The 13426-nt window shown below is 34.6% G+C and overlaps 1 protein-coding gene across 7 annotated transcripts in view; it reads right to left on the minus strand.

The window, feature by feature from the left end:
* Positions 1–13426, minus strand: part of ZNF438 (zinc finger protein 438) — a 173431-nt gene that overhangs the window by 96470 nt on the left and 63535 nt on the right. For 2 of the 7 annotated variants that reach the window (XM_045462552.1, XM_045462551.1), the window contains 2 exons: positions 13325–13425; positions 2870–3034 (listed from right to left, as the gene is read on the minus strand). The exons of 2 other annotated variants lie outside the window; for them this stretch is intronic. The gene's annotated coding sequence lies outside the window, so the exon portion shown is untranslated. The remainder of the gene's footprint in view (positions 1–2869; positions 3035–13324; position 13426) is intronic. 3 more of the 7 variants (XM_045462556.1, XM_045462554.1, XM_045462555.1) reach the window with 2 other exon arrangements.

Raw genomic sequence — 13426 nt, forward strand, 5'->3', positions numbered from 1 at the left:
TATCAGATTTCTTTTAGTGTTTGCACAGTGTACCTTTTCTTCCCATATTCTTCTATATATCTTGTGCAAACTAGATATAGTTGGGTCTTTTTTTTTAAACGTAGTTCAAAACTTTTTGGCTTTTAGTTGGAGGACTAAACCTATGTATATGTAATCTGATACTGATATTTAAAATACGTTATTGGTTTTATATTCATTCCATCTAATCTTTTTTCTTCTTTTAATTAATAAATTTTTATTACTGCATTTTATCTCTTGTTAGCATTTTTTAAAATTCCAATATAGTTAACATACAGTGTTATATTAGATTCAGGTGTACAATATAGTTTTGCACAGAATCTGCACCAGTTTGCATTCCCACCAACAGTGCAGGAGGGTTCCTTTTTCTCCACAACTTCGCCAACACATGCCATTTCCTATATTGTTGATTTTAGCCATTCTGACAGGGTTGAGATGATACCTCGCTGTAGTTTTGATTTGCATTTCTCTGATAACGAGTGATATTGAGCATATTTTCATGTGTCTCTTGGCCACCTGGATGTCTTCTTTGGAGAAGTGTCTGTTCATGTCTTCTGCCCATTTTTTAACTGGATTATTTGTTTTCTGGGTGTTGAGTTGTATCAGTTCTTTACAGACTTTGGATTAACCCTTTATTGGTTATGTCATTTGCAAGTATCTTCTCCACTTCTGTAGGCTTTTAATTTTAATGATTCTTTCCTTTGCTGTGCAGAAGCTTTTTATTTTGCTATGGTCCTAATAGTTTATTTTTGCTTTTCTTTCCCTTGTTTTAGGAGGCATATCTAGAAAAATGTTCTACGGCCAAAGGAGATATAACTGCCTATGCCCTCTTCTAGAATTTTTATGGTTTTAATTCTCACATTTAGGTCTTTAACCTATTTCAAATTTATTTTTCTGTATGGTGTAAGAAAATGATCCACTTTAATCCTTTTACATGTAGCTGACCAGTTTTCTGAAAATTTGGTGAAGAGACTGTCTTTTTCCCATTGGATATTCTTTCCTGCTTTATTGAAGATTAATTGACCAGATAATGGGTTTATTTCTTGGTTCTCTATTCTGTTCCATTTATCTATGTGTTTATTTTTGTGCCATTACCATACGGTTTTGATAACTACAGCTGTATAATATAACTTGAAGGCTGGAATTGTGATACCTTCAGCTTTGCTTTTTCTATTTCGAGATTACTTTGGCTATTCAGGGTCCTTTGTGATTCCATATAAATTTTAGAATTGTTTCTGTTAGCTTTTTGTTCAAACATCTTTGTAGTTTCTCATGAAATTATCATAGAGATTACAAATACTTCCTTGAATTACAAAACTTGACTTTTACCACTTCCTATACAAGACAATAATTGGTTTAACTCCATTTATACCTATCTGCAATTTGTTCTACTGTTTTCATTTAATTTATTTCTACATATGTTTTAAGCCTGAAAGACATTGTTATTATGGCTTTAAATAGGCAAAAATCTTTTATATTTACTCGCATATTTATGCTTTTAATTTTTTTCCCTAAAGTTCTATGGTTCCAATTGGGATCATTTTTCTTCAGACTGAATACCTTCCTTTAGTATTACTGTACTATGGTTCTATCTGTGATAAAGTCTCCCACCTTTTGTCTAAAACTGTCTTGTCTTCATTTAAAAAACACTTTGCTGGGCATAAAGTTTCAGGTTAGCAGTATTTTTCCTTTCTGCACTTAAACTTTAAAGATGTTATTCCATTGTTCTCTGATTTTAATAATTTCTGTAGAACAATCTGCCATCAATTTTATCATTGTTCCTTTCAAGTTACTATGGTTTCTTTCCTTGGGTTATTTTAAGATTTTCTCTTTATATCTGCTCTTCCTGAGTTTCATTATGTTATACTTACATATGGTTTTCTTTATATAATATTGCTTGGAGTTCACTAAGTTTTTTTTGTATTTCTTGAATCTGTGGATGGCTATCTTTCATCAGCTTGGAAAATCTTTGATCACTATCTTTTCAAATATTGGTTTTGCTTCTTCTTTCCTCCCAGTACTCCAATGATATGTAGATTAGGTGAAATGATTCAATCCATATGTCTCTTAACCTGTTTTGTTCTTTCCATTCTTTCCCCCCACCCATGCTTCACCTTGTACATTTTCCCATTGAACTGTCCTTCAGTTTACTAATTCCAGTTGTTTATTTTTTAACTGTGCTTACTTTACTATTAAACTCAAATCTTAATCTCAGATTACATTTTTTAGCTCTAGATCCCACCATTCTGTTGCCATTCTTTGTCTTTTCCTCTATTTAGTTGTTTCTTTTATTTTCTTTATATATTCATACGACGATAAAATCGTTGTTTGATAACTCCTATTATCAGTGCCATTGGTGGATCTGCTTCTATTTTCTCTTCTTTCTTGGGCTGTTTGATAGATTTTTACTTTTCACATGTCATATAACTTTTTAGTGTATTCTTAATACCGTGAATGTAAGAAACATAAAACTGTGGTAGGTATTATTTTTTCCCAGTGAGGGCCCATCTTTTCCTATATTAGACAGGTAGGGTGAGGAGATGATCTCTTCAATTTGATCAGTTTCTCTGGTATAAGATGTCTCAAATATGAAATCAATTGTGTGGTTTATAGCAACTGCATCCCACCACCATCCCATGTAGACTCTCTCCTAAGCACTATGAGATTACAGAAAATTTCTCTGTATATTTCCACCTCAACTTCCTAGCCTCCCTTCCTGCCCCAAGGTTCAGTTAACAACCCATGGGGGAAGCTAGCTGTATGTCTGAGGACTCTGGTTTCCAGTTCATCATGCCAGACTATATGACCATCAAAACATCAATGGTTTCTCTTTCCCCTAGTAAAGACTTACCTCCATAGCAAGCTTGATCTTTAGCCAGTGTCCATTTTGGGCAAATACACTTAGGAAAAATGACTGTCAGTATTCTTAGCTCATACGGGCTCTTCCATTTCTGAAATCTCAGTTCATTTTGTCGTCTTTGCTTTCACAACTCTCTGAGATCTTCAATAAATATGGCTGTGGTTAAGAGTAACACAAATATTTTAAAACTCCCCCCACTGAAACATAGGCATATATGCCCTTCCCTCACCTTGAATATGGGTCACTTCTGTAACTTCTTTGACCAATAAAATATGGTGACTATGACAGGACACCAGTTTCTGGACCTAGACGTTAAGACACTGATGAATTTAACCTCATATATCTAGGAATATTCTGCATACACTGAATACACTGAACTGCCACAAAAGAAAGCCAACTATCCTTATCTGTTAAAAAATAGCAAAAACAGCTTTTGGTTTCATTAATTTTCTCTATTATTTGTCTGTAAACTTCTCTTTTATCAATTTCTACTTATTTTCTACTTTCTATTTACTTTGGATTTTATTTTTCCATTTTCTTAAAGTGAAAGCTCAGAAAATTTTAGGCCTTTCATTTCTAATGTTAGTATTTTAAAGCTATAGATTTTCCTCTAAGCACTGCTTTAAGCTACATGAATATGGTATGATGTGCTATCATCTTCATTCAGTTCAAATATATTTTCTTATTTTCCTTGTGATTTCTCTTCGAACCATGGTTTATTTAAAGGTATGTTGTTTCATTTCCAAATATTTTGGGGAAGAATTCTAGATATTCCACACTTACTCATTTCTAATTCAATACAGTAATAGTGAACTATATTCAATACTGTATTCAATACAGTAATAGTGAATAGTAAACTCTGTATGATTTTAATTCTTTAAAATCTTGTTTTATGACCTGACAAATGATCTACCTTGATAAAAATTCCACACATACTTGAAAAGAATGTGCATTCTATTATTGAGTGCAGTATTCTATAAATGTCAATGAAGTCCAATTCATTAAGTGTTGTTGCAGATTTGTATATTTTAATTGATATTCTGCCTATATCAATTGCTGAGAAGTGTTCAAAACTATCTATAACTGTAGTCACGTCTACTTACCCTTTCTTTTCTGTTAGTTTTTGCTTCAAGTATTTTGAAGCTCCATTATTGGGCTGAAAGACATTTAGAATTATGATATCCTTTTGATGAGTTTGCTCTATCAGCAGAAAATATCTCTCAGTATCACTAGTAATATTCCTTGATTTGAAGCCTATTTTGTTGGATATTAATACAGGAAGTTGTTTTCTTAATATTAGTGTTGTCATGGTATATCTTTTTCAATTCTTTTAATCTGTGAGTTCATATTTGAAGAGGGTTTCTTGTAGAAAGTATGCAGTTAGCAGGTCTTGCTTTTTTATCTAGCCTGATGATCTCTGCCTGTACAGTATTCAGATCATTTACACTTAATGTAATTATGTTATATGGTTGAATTTGAATTAATCATCTTATTTTCTGTTTGTCCCAAACTGTTCTGTGTTTCCTTTTCCCATTTTTATTGCCTTGTTTGGAATTACTATTTCATTTCATTTATCATTACTACTTCATTTTATCTCCACTCTTGGCTTACTGGATATACCTGTTTCTTTTAGAATTATAATGGTTGCTCTGGTGTTTAAAATATAGACCTTTAACATATCACAATTTTTAAAAAATGTTTATTTATTTTTGAGAGAGAGAGAGAGAGTGAGTGAGTGCACAAGTGGGGAAGGTGTAGAGAGAGAGGAGGAGACACAGAATCCTAAGCAGGCTCTGAGCTATTAGCACAGAGCTCGATGTAGAGCTCGAACTCATGAACTGTGAAATCATAACCTGAGCTGAAGTTGGACACTCAACCGACTGAGCCACCCAGGTGCCCCTAACATATCACAATTTAACTTATAATAATGCCGTACCACTTCATGTATAAGAATTTTACAGCAGGATATATCTGTTTCTTCCTTCCTGTCTTTTGTGCTATTGTCATCATAGTCTAACTATGGTAAGACTGTCATACTGGAAAATCCAAGCGCAGGCACTCTGGTTCAAAGATCTAGCTAAAACTAACTTTTGAGTGATCCTTGTCAAAATACCATAAAGCTGTCTTGGACCCTCCAAACCAGCCCACATTACAGCTGAATGCCCACCAACTAACCTCAGCTGATGCTACACAGTGAAGAATAACCATCAGCTGAGCCTTCCCTGTTCATTACCCACAAACATGAGGTAGAACAAAATGGTTATTGTTTTAAGATTATAAATTTTTAGATAATTTGGTATGGAAACAGAGAACCATAACAGATTCTGGTACAGGGAAGTGGGGTCCCATAATAAAAATCTTAAAACATGTGACATTGGTTTTGGGACCAGGTGGGAAGCAAAAGCTGGAAGAGCCTCAAGAAGACTATTAATAAAAGCTTGAAGTACATTAGTGAACACGTTAACAGAAGGAAATTACAACCCCTCTTACACAGTGGTATGCAACACTTACTTGCATAACATAGAAAAGAGAAAATATACCCAATAAAGTGGTAGATTTGGGTAAGGAGATTTCTAGGCAGAAGATTCAAAGTATTAGTCTCTTTTAGCTGTGTGTACTAATGTATACATAGACAAAGATGAGCTAACAAAAGAATTGTTTCATTTTCAAGCAGAATTTAGAGGAAAGATAAAGGAGCCAGGTCTTGCCCTTTCAAAAGAATAATCATCCCCATTCTCTCCAGACTGAAAAGAAATAGCTTCAGAGTAAATATGAAGTCTAGGGTTTGCTACCAGTAAAGCATGGTTTCAGGATAACAATTACAGTATGACTCTAAAAATACTGTAGTAGAAGTGGAAAATAATTTAAAGTTGTATCTAATTCAGTTTTAAAACTCTTAAGAATGTGCTTCTTAGACTATCTTTTCTAGATAAAAGGCCTCTAGGAATCTTGGAAGTATGCCTTTTGGGCTCTTTCAAATAGAAAAGCTTCTAAGAATTTTATGGGTATTTTTTTGTAACACATGGACTCTCAGTCTCAAGTAGAAAAAAAGCCTATCTTAAAAACAAATGTGGGTGTGGCTTCCAAAGGTGTGCATTATAATTTGACACATCAATGCCTCATAATGATTTTAAAGGAATTATGTGAAATTGGATTGAAAGCAGGAGAGAGAGTACAAAATGAAAATACACTTTTAGACTCTCAGGCTTCTACAAACAGGAAGCAAGGCTGGAAAGACCACCAATTATAAACATGAACCATTTCTTATAGAAAAATAAAAATGACAGAATTTATAGGTAAGGCCAGAAATCATGGATAATCATTTTCAAGGATTAAGAATGGCTCTACTAAAGAAACTGTCAACATCAGAACTTCAAAATTACCATGGACCAGTGAAGGTTACATGCCTCCCGTTTCCCCATTTTTGAATGGAATGCTTACCACAGTTACTCTATGTCTGCCTCTCCGTTATTTGTTGAGTAAATAACTTGTCTCTTGCAAAGAACTACATCTAAGGAGCTACATCTGGGACCTGATTTAAATGACAATATCCTGGACCTTAAGCTTGAGGCTACAGCCACAGTAGGGTAACAATTTTGCATTTTTGGAAAGGATTGAATATATTTTCAAAGTAGAAGGAATGTAAATAATTTGTGGGTAGAGGGTAGATGGTGATAAATTTAAAATGGTCACAAATTCTGATACTTCTTCCATTGAGAGGTGATGACTATAAACCCTCTCACTGAAACTGAGAGGACACTGGGATTGCTTTGATCAACAGAATATAGAAGAGATGTGGTGCCAGTGTCCAGTTTTAGGCCTTAAGATACTGGTCTTTCTAGATCCTATCTCTTGGAAAATTCTTTGTACAAGCCCCCAGCCAAAATATTAGAAGTCTGGCTACTTTAAGACTACCATGCTAGAAAGGTCAAGCAAGTCCAAAATTCCACCTCTGCCCAGGCACCATATATATCTGTAAAAATATCTTGGATCCTACAAAGCAATTCATCCACCAGCTAAATACTATCCAGTGATGTCATTCAATGCAACAAAGAACAGAAAAATCACCCAGCTGAGATCTGCCTTAATTGCCAATCCACAGAATCATAGCTATATAAAACAATTATTGTTTTAAACCACTAAGTGTTGGGGCAATTTATTATGTAACAACAGATCATTGCAACAATGATTTTTGCAATTTATTTAAGTTGTTACAGAGGTCACAATGTCCTGCCACCACCTTCTACAACCCAACTGGAAGCAAAAGCCTAAATCAAGATATTATTCAGAAGTAATTTGCAAAGTTAATTATAAGGTAAAATTATTTCTTAAAGATAAAAAGGCTAACATTCTCAGGGATATTATAAAACAAACACTTTTCAGGGCACCTGGGTGGCCAAGTTGGTTAAGCTTGATTTCCACTCAGGTCATGATCCCACGGGTTTGTGAGATCAAGCCCTGTATCTCTGCACTGACAGTACAGAACCTGCTTAGGGCTCTCTCTCTCTGCCCTACCCCCACTCACATGCCTACACACACTCTCTCTCTCTAAATAAACACTAAAATAAAAAATAATGAAAAAAAGTGTTTTCCAAACATAAGAAACTTCAACTAAGTTACTGCAATTAACATTTTCTTCTTACTAAATAAACTATTGTACTTACATAATAAAGCCAAAAGACTCAGGCTCAAGTTGTCCTTTAGTTAATTTAACAAATGATTGTTCAGATACTTTCACATGACTGGAACAAGACCAGAATTACAAATATAAAATTGAACTTTTGTAGTAGTATAAAGAAATTATTTTAAAATATAAAGTAAAAAATACTGGTGTATTAAAATAAAATATGAGGTATAGAACAGGTGATAGCTGTTACTAAAGTGATAATATATACATATATATGAACATATACACATATACATACATGTGTGTACACGCAATTGTGTGTATGTGTGTGTGTGTGTGTATTCAAATATTTATTTAAATGGAGGAGTGCCCTGTGCCAGCATGTTTACCACAGCACTGTAAAAGCTAAAACTGGAAATAATTTAAATATACATTAATAAGAATATTATTTAAGAAGGGTATAGAGAAGGGGCACCTGGGTGGCTCAGTCGGTTAAGCGTCCGACTTCGGCTCAGGTCACGATCTCATGGTTCGTGGGTTCGAGCCCCACATCAGGTTCTGTGCTGACAGCTCAGAGCCTGGAGCTTGCTTTGGATTCTGTGTCTTCCTCTCTCTCTGCCCCTTAACCCTTCATGCTCTGTCTCTCTCTTTCTGAAAGATGAATAAACCTTAAAAAAAAATTTATTAAAAAAAGAAGGGTATAGAGAAAAGAAAGACTTCAATTTTTTATTCTACATATTCTATACTTGATATTTGAATTGAATTGCTAGAATGTTTTTATAACACACATGTATCACTTTTGAAAATTTATAATGAAAACCACACTATTCCAAGTTTAATACCTATGGCCATGTTATACTGTCTTCAGAGCCTGAATGATCCCTTGGTCTAAGCACTGGAGAACAGCCAAAATTACTTCTAAGGGAAAATCATAACCCATCAGCACATATTTCTTCAGACTACCTCTATTCATACATGCTGGACAGTCTAATCTGATACTTTTCCTCCTCAGGCTCCCCAACATTCCTAAGAGGATGCCAATCATACTCCCAATCCAGCTATTAAAGTAAATGGCCCCATATCTAACCTATACCTGAGAATAATTACACTTCAGGTACTTGCCTGAGAGTAAAATGCTAAACTTAACTGTTACTCCGTTTTTTACAAAAAGCTTCTGCAGGGCTGCTACATATCTATTTAGTTCACCCATTCATTATTCTAAAACTGCATGTCTGGATTAAGACATACCACCAAAGAGCAGCATTCTTGGCTTTGTCCTTTTATCGCTCTCCATCCTATTCACCCAGCATTATTGTACTTAGTAAAGCGCCTTTGATGTTAAGCCACTAGACTACACTGAAGGGAGGTTTAAGAAACAATTACAGAAAAGAGAGTATTCAGTTATTCACTACAAGGATGTTGTTGAGGTCAGAGGTGAATATGCTACTCTATGAATGAAAGTATATAGTTTTCTTTGAATTACAATTAGTAGTTTCTCCTAAAATGCTGACAAATTTTGATCTTGTGAACACTAGTAAACACAACTCATCTTAGAATGGTCTCTTTAGAAAATTTAGAGCAAAATTTGTGATCCACCTCAAGGAAATATAGGGGATCTTATGAGATACATTGGTCCCATTTTATCACCTTTCTTATTTTTACAATACTGAGGTACAATTGCCATATCACGAAATTCACCTGTTGAAAGTGTACAGTTCAATGATGTTTTAGTCAAATTACAGATGTGTGCGATCATCACTACAATCTAATTTCAAAGCGTTCCCTTCACTTCTCAATAACCCCTTAAGTCTACATGAAGTCAGTCCCTGCCGCAACCCCCCAAACTCCTCTGATCGGCTCTATTACAGACATTTCATACGAGTGGAATTTGGCATCTTTCACTTAGCATAGTATTTTTGAGGTTCATCCATATTATAGCACATATCACCATTTTAATTTTTTTTAATTGCCGAAGAGTATTCTAATGTATGGACATACCGTGTTTTGTTTATCCATTTACTAGTTGATGGACATTTGGATTGTTTCTCATTTCTATTATGAACAAAGCTATTATAAACAATTGCAAATGAATAGAGAATAGCACCTTTGTAAAAAACAATTGATGGACCAAAAATATAAGTATCTCTCAATTCCACTTTATTAATCTGCATGTTTATCATTATGCCAACGACATACTGTCTTGGTCATTGTCACTTGATATTGAATTTTCCACATGGGCAGTAACAAAGCCCTCCAACTTTGTTATTTTATTTATTTATTTAAAACTTTATTTTATATTATGTGTCCTAATGAATAAGTACTATCTTAAATTCTTTCTGACAGAGGACAGATATAAATACAAAACTAGAATAAACTTTTAAAATGTTTTCAAAGGAATATAGTCCTCTTAAGATTTGAAAGTGACAATCACTAATGCATTCTCCCAGAAATAACTGTGAAATTAAGTCTTCCCCAACACACACCCGTATCAACAAACATTTATCAAATGCTTACTAAATACTAGGCATGGTGCATAGTTAGGCGCTGAAACAATTAAGCACAGTCCCTCACTTAACACATAGGTAGAGAATAATGGCACAGTGAGTTATAGCAACAATTGAAATATGTACAAGATACAGTGGTGGCAAGGACAAGGTATATTAATTTTATCTATCAAATTTACCTTACTTCATATATCTTGTTTCTGAAAAAAAATGGCTTACAATTTCTGGTATGTTTTTAAACAAAGTGAGTTTGAAAATACCAAAGAGGCTAGTCCTTACAAAAGCTTGCAATAAGCAATCCTTTTATAGAGTTCTTCTCAACTAGTAAGATCTTTTAATTCAGTCTTTGTTTTTAAGATTACAAAAGAAATTTACATTAATGGAAAAATTCAAACAAAACATAAATACTTACAGTAAAAAGTGAAAGCCCCATTTTACCTTGAATCCACCCTACTCCTCTCCCCAGAGACTTCTATTGTGCTTGGGCAAATTCTGTTTGTTCAGAGCTACCTAAGATGCAGACAGTAAGAACTCTTGAAATCCTCACACAAATCTCAAATCTTGTTTTCAAAAAGAGTGTCAGCCTCTTTCCCACTACACATGACATCAGTATAGCTTGCAAGACTTGAAAATTATTCTTTTTCCTTCTATCTCCCATCCTATGCTTTAGAAAAGGTAGAGATTAAGAGAAAAAATGGACATAAGCAACAGACCTAAACAGTGTGTGTGTAAACTTTATAGTAATGATCCTGAAACTTGTCCTATAGGAGATTTTTAATAAGTATCCTTAAAAAAGAAAAGAAAAGAAATGAAGGAAGCTAAAAGGAAAGGAGGAGGGAGGAAAGAAAGACAAGCAAGCGGTCAGGCAAGCAGTGGGCATTTCCAAAGTCAAGTACATCTGGGAAACAGTGGGTTAAATAAAATATCAATATGCACTGAGATGCTCCCACCTTTCATAACATTAGCTAACCACCAAACTCTTTAATCACGGATCACCTAGTGATATCTTGAAAGACACTAGATTGAGGCAAAAATATAGTGTAGGAAATAAGCACTGGTTATAGTTTCCCTTCATCATTCCCTTCTTTATCACACTGGCAGCAACAAACGAGATATGCAGAAATATGCACAGAACCACATAAATATGCTAATGGCCAAAAGACTAAAAAGTAAAGTCAGCAGGCTGTCTTAAGATTCTATCTTTACTATGTTAGAGAAACTGGTTTCATTTCTTTGTTGTGTTGTTTTTCCTTTGACTGTTTATGCAATAAAAGAATAAAACTAGAGATAGAAGTTTGGCTGTAAAATTAAATGCACTAAAGTGTTTGCTTTTAATAGTAAGTAGTAACAAGTAAATCTAATCAAAGGGTCTCAATGTAAATTCTATGTATACTTTAATTTGCTTTACAAAACCAAAAAATTGGATTCATTTGTGATATTACTACAGTAACTGCATTATCATAGAAGAATCTTCAAGAGGTTAATGAAAAATTGTGGTGAAGTTAGATTTTTATGAATTACTATAACCACCTATGTCTGTGCAACAAAAAACAGTGAATTTGGATCTATCTCCTTATATGTTAGACTTCAAATCATGATATAATTCAGCAATGAACTCTGTTAAACTTGCCATTGAGACTGGATGGAGCCTTTATTACCAAAGTATAATCATGAATGATAACTTTCCAATATGTATGCTGTCTAACCACTGAAATTATAATTTGGGGGAACTTCCTACCAACAGGGATCCTTATGGTAACTAACAGAGTTGTATGTCCTCAGTGGAAGCTATTCTGAAATTTCAGTTCACTAAAAAAATGAGTTAATAAACTGTCAATGGAGAAAAGTCTCCATCATAATACTTAAGCTCTTTGGTTGTTGTTTCTTCACTGCGGTTGGGACAAGAAGTGTGGTAGCTATCATGGATATTTATAAATGTAAAGTAGCCTCACTTCTTTTTTTTTTTTTTTAATGTTTATTTATTTTTGAGAGAGACAGAGAGAGAGATAGCATGAGCGGGGAAGGGGCAGAGAGAAAGGGAGACACAGAATCTGAAGCAGGCTCCAGGCTCTGAGCTGTGAGCACTAAGCCTGACACAGGGCTCGAACCCACCAACCATGAGATCATGACCTGTGCCAAAGTCGGTCACTTACCCGACTGAGCCACCCAGGCGTCCCTAGCCTCATTTCTTTTATATCTAAAATCCAATCATTTATCTAATACCCAACTCAAGCTTCTTCAGTGAAACTTCTCACCACTCTCTAATTCAAGTCAAAATGATTTCTCCTTCCACTAAGCTGCATGCTTCTTGTTCAAGACTCTCACTTAGCACATAACTACATTTAATGTACCTTAAATTGCTGTTTAACTTGACTACTGTATGTGTTCTATTCATTGAAAAGTCTGAAAGACTTTAGGTAGGAGGACCAAGGCTGTGCACATCTTTAGAGAACCCACAATACAGCCACGATGGTGTTTCTTATTAACATTCTATTAGTATCTGTTGATGATTAATATTACTGTTCAGTGCTTTGTGATGGTCTTAGGAATAGATATTCTTTAGGAGAAAATATAAGCGGTTTTCCATTATGAGAATAGTGAATGGGCTTACTGGTTTTAGGAAATGTTCATAAATTACCTATAATTTAAGTAACTTATGACTAAATCTCATTTTTTTCTATGACATAGGAATGTCATGGCTAGACGAGAAGATGTACACTTTTTATGGTCTTGGGCACAAAATGCTTTGAGGGAATTAACTGCTTAATAACAAAGGACTCCGAACAGGCTCTATCATTAGAGACTAATAGAAAGGGTAAATGAAACATTATTAGACATGTATGTGATCATGCACATACAAAACATTTAAGAATATACAAAAGTAATTTGGCAATCTATTTCTCTCATTCAACAAACCATTACTGCAAGCCTACTGCATGGTGAGCTCTGTTTCAGACACTGGGGAACTAAAGGTGAATGAAACAGATCAAACACTTGTGTTGGCTCTTTGAGGCAGATCCAAACAGAATCAATCTAAAATTTCATCTACCTACCTCCATGTCAAACCATATCACACATAGTTAAGGTGCTTAAAAAATACTTTATCTCACTGTTTTAAGCAACGCAAATAGTTTACTTTGACCTAAACAACAGCAAGCTTTAATTATCCCAGAAACTCCTTCAAAGAGACACTGCTTCATTTCTATCTGTCCCCAAGCCCCAAGATTCCCAGGCTGTTGAATGAAGACAGAGAGATATGCTATAAGCAATACAAGCAAACTTACCCAAAGCTGTGTCTAAAGAAATGTTCCTTACCTACAATGAGGGCAGTGCTGGCCCAGGTACACCCTGCCCCTATCAATTTCTTAGCAGCTGCTGACATATTCTTATGCTTCACAGGAGCATGGCATTTTCTTC

The sequence above is a fragment of the Leopardus geoffroyi genome, chromosome B4, assembly GCF_018350155.1.
Source record: "Leopardus geoffroyi isolate Oge1 chromosome B4, O.geoffroyi_Oge1_pat1.0, whole genome shotgun sequence".
Lineage (NCBI taxonomy): Eukaryota > Metazoa > Chordata > Mammalia > Carnivora > Felidae > Leopardus > Leopardus geoffroyi.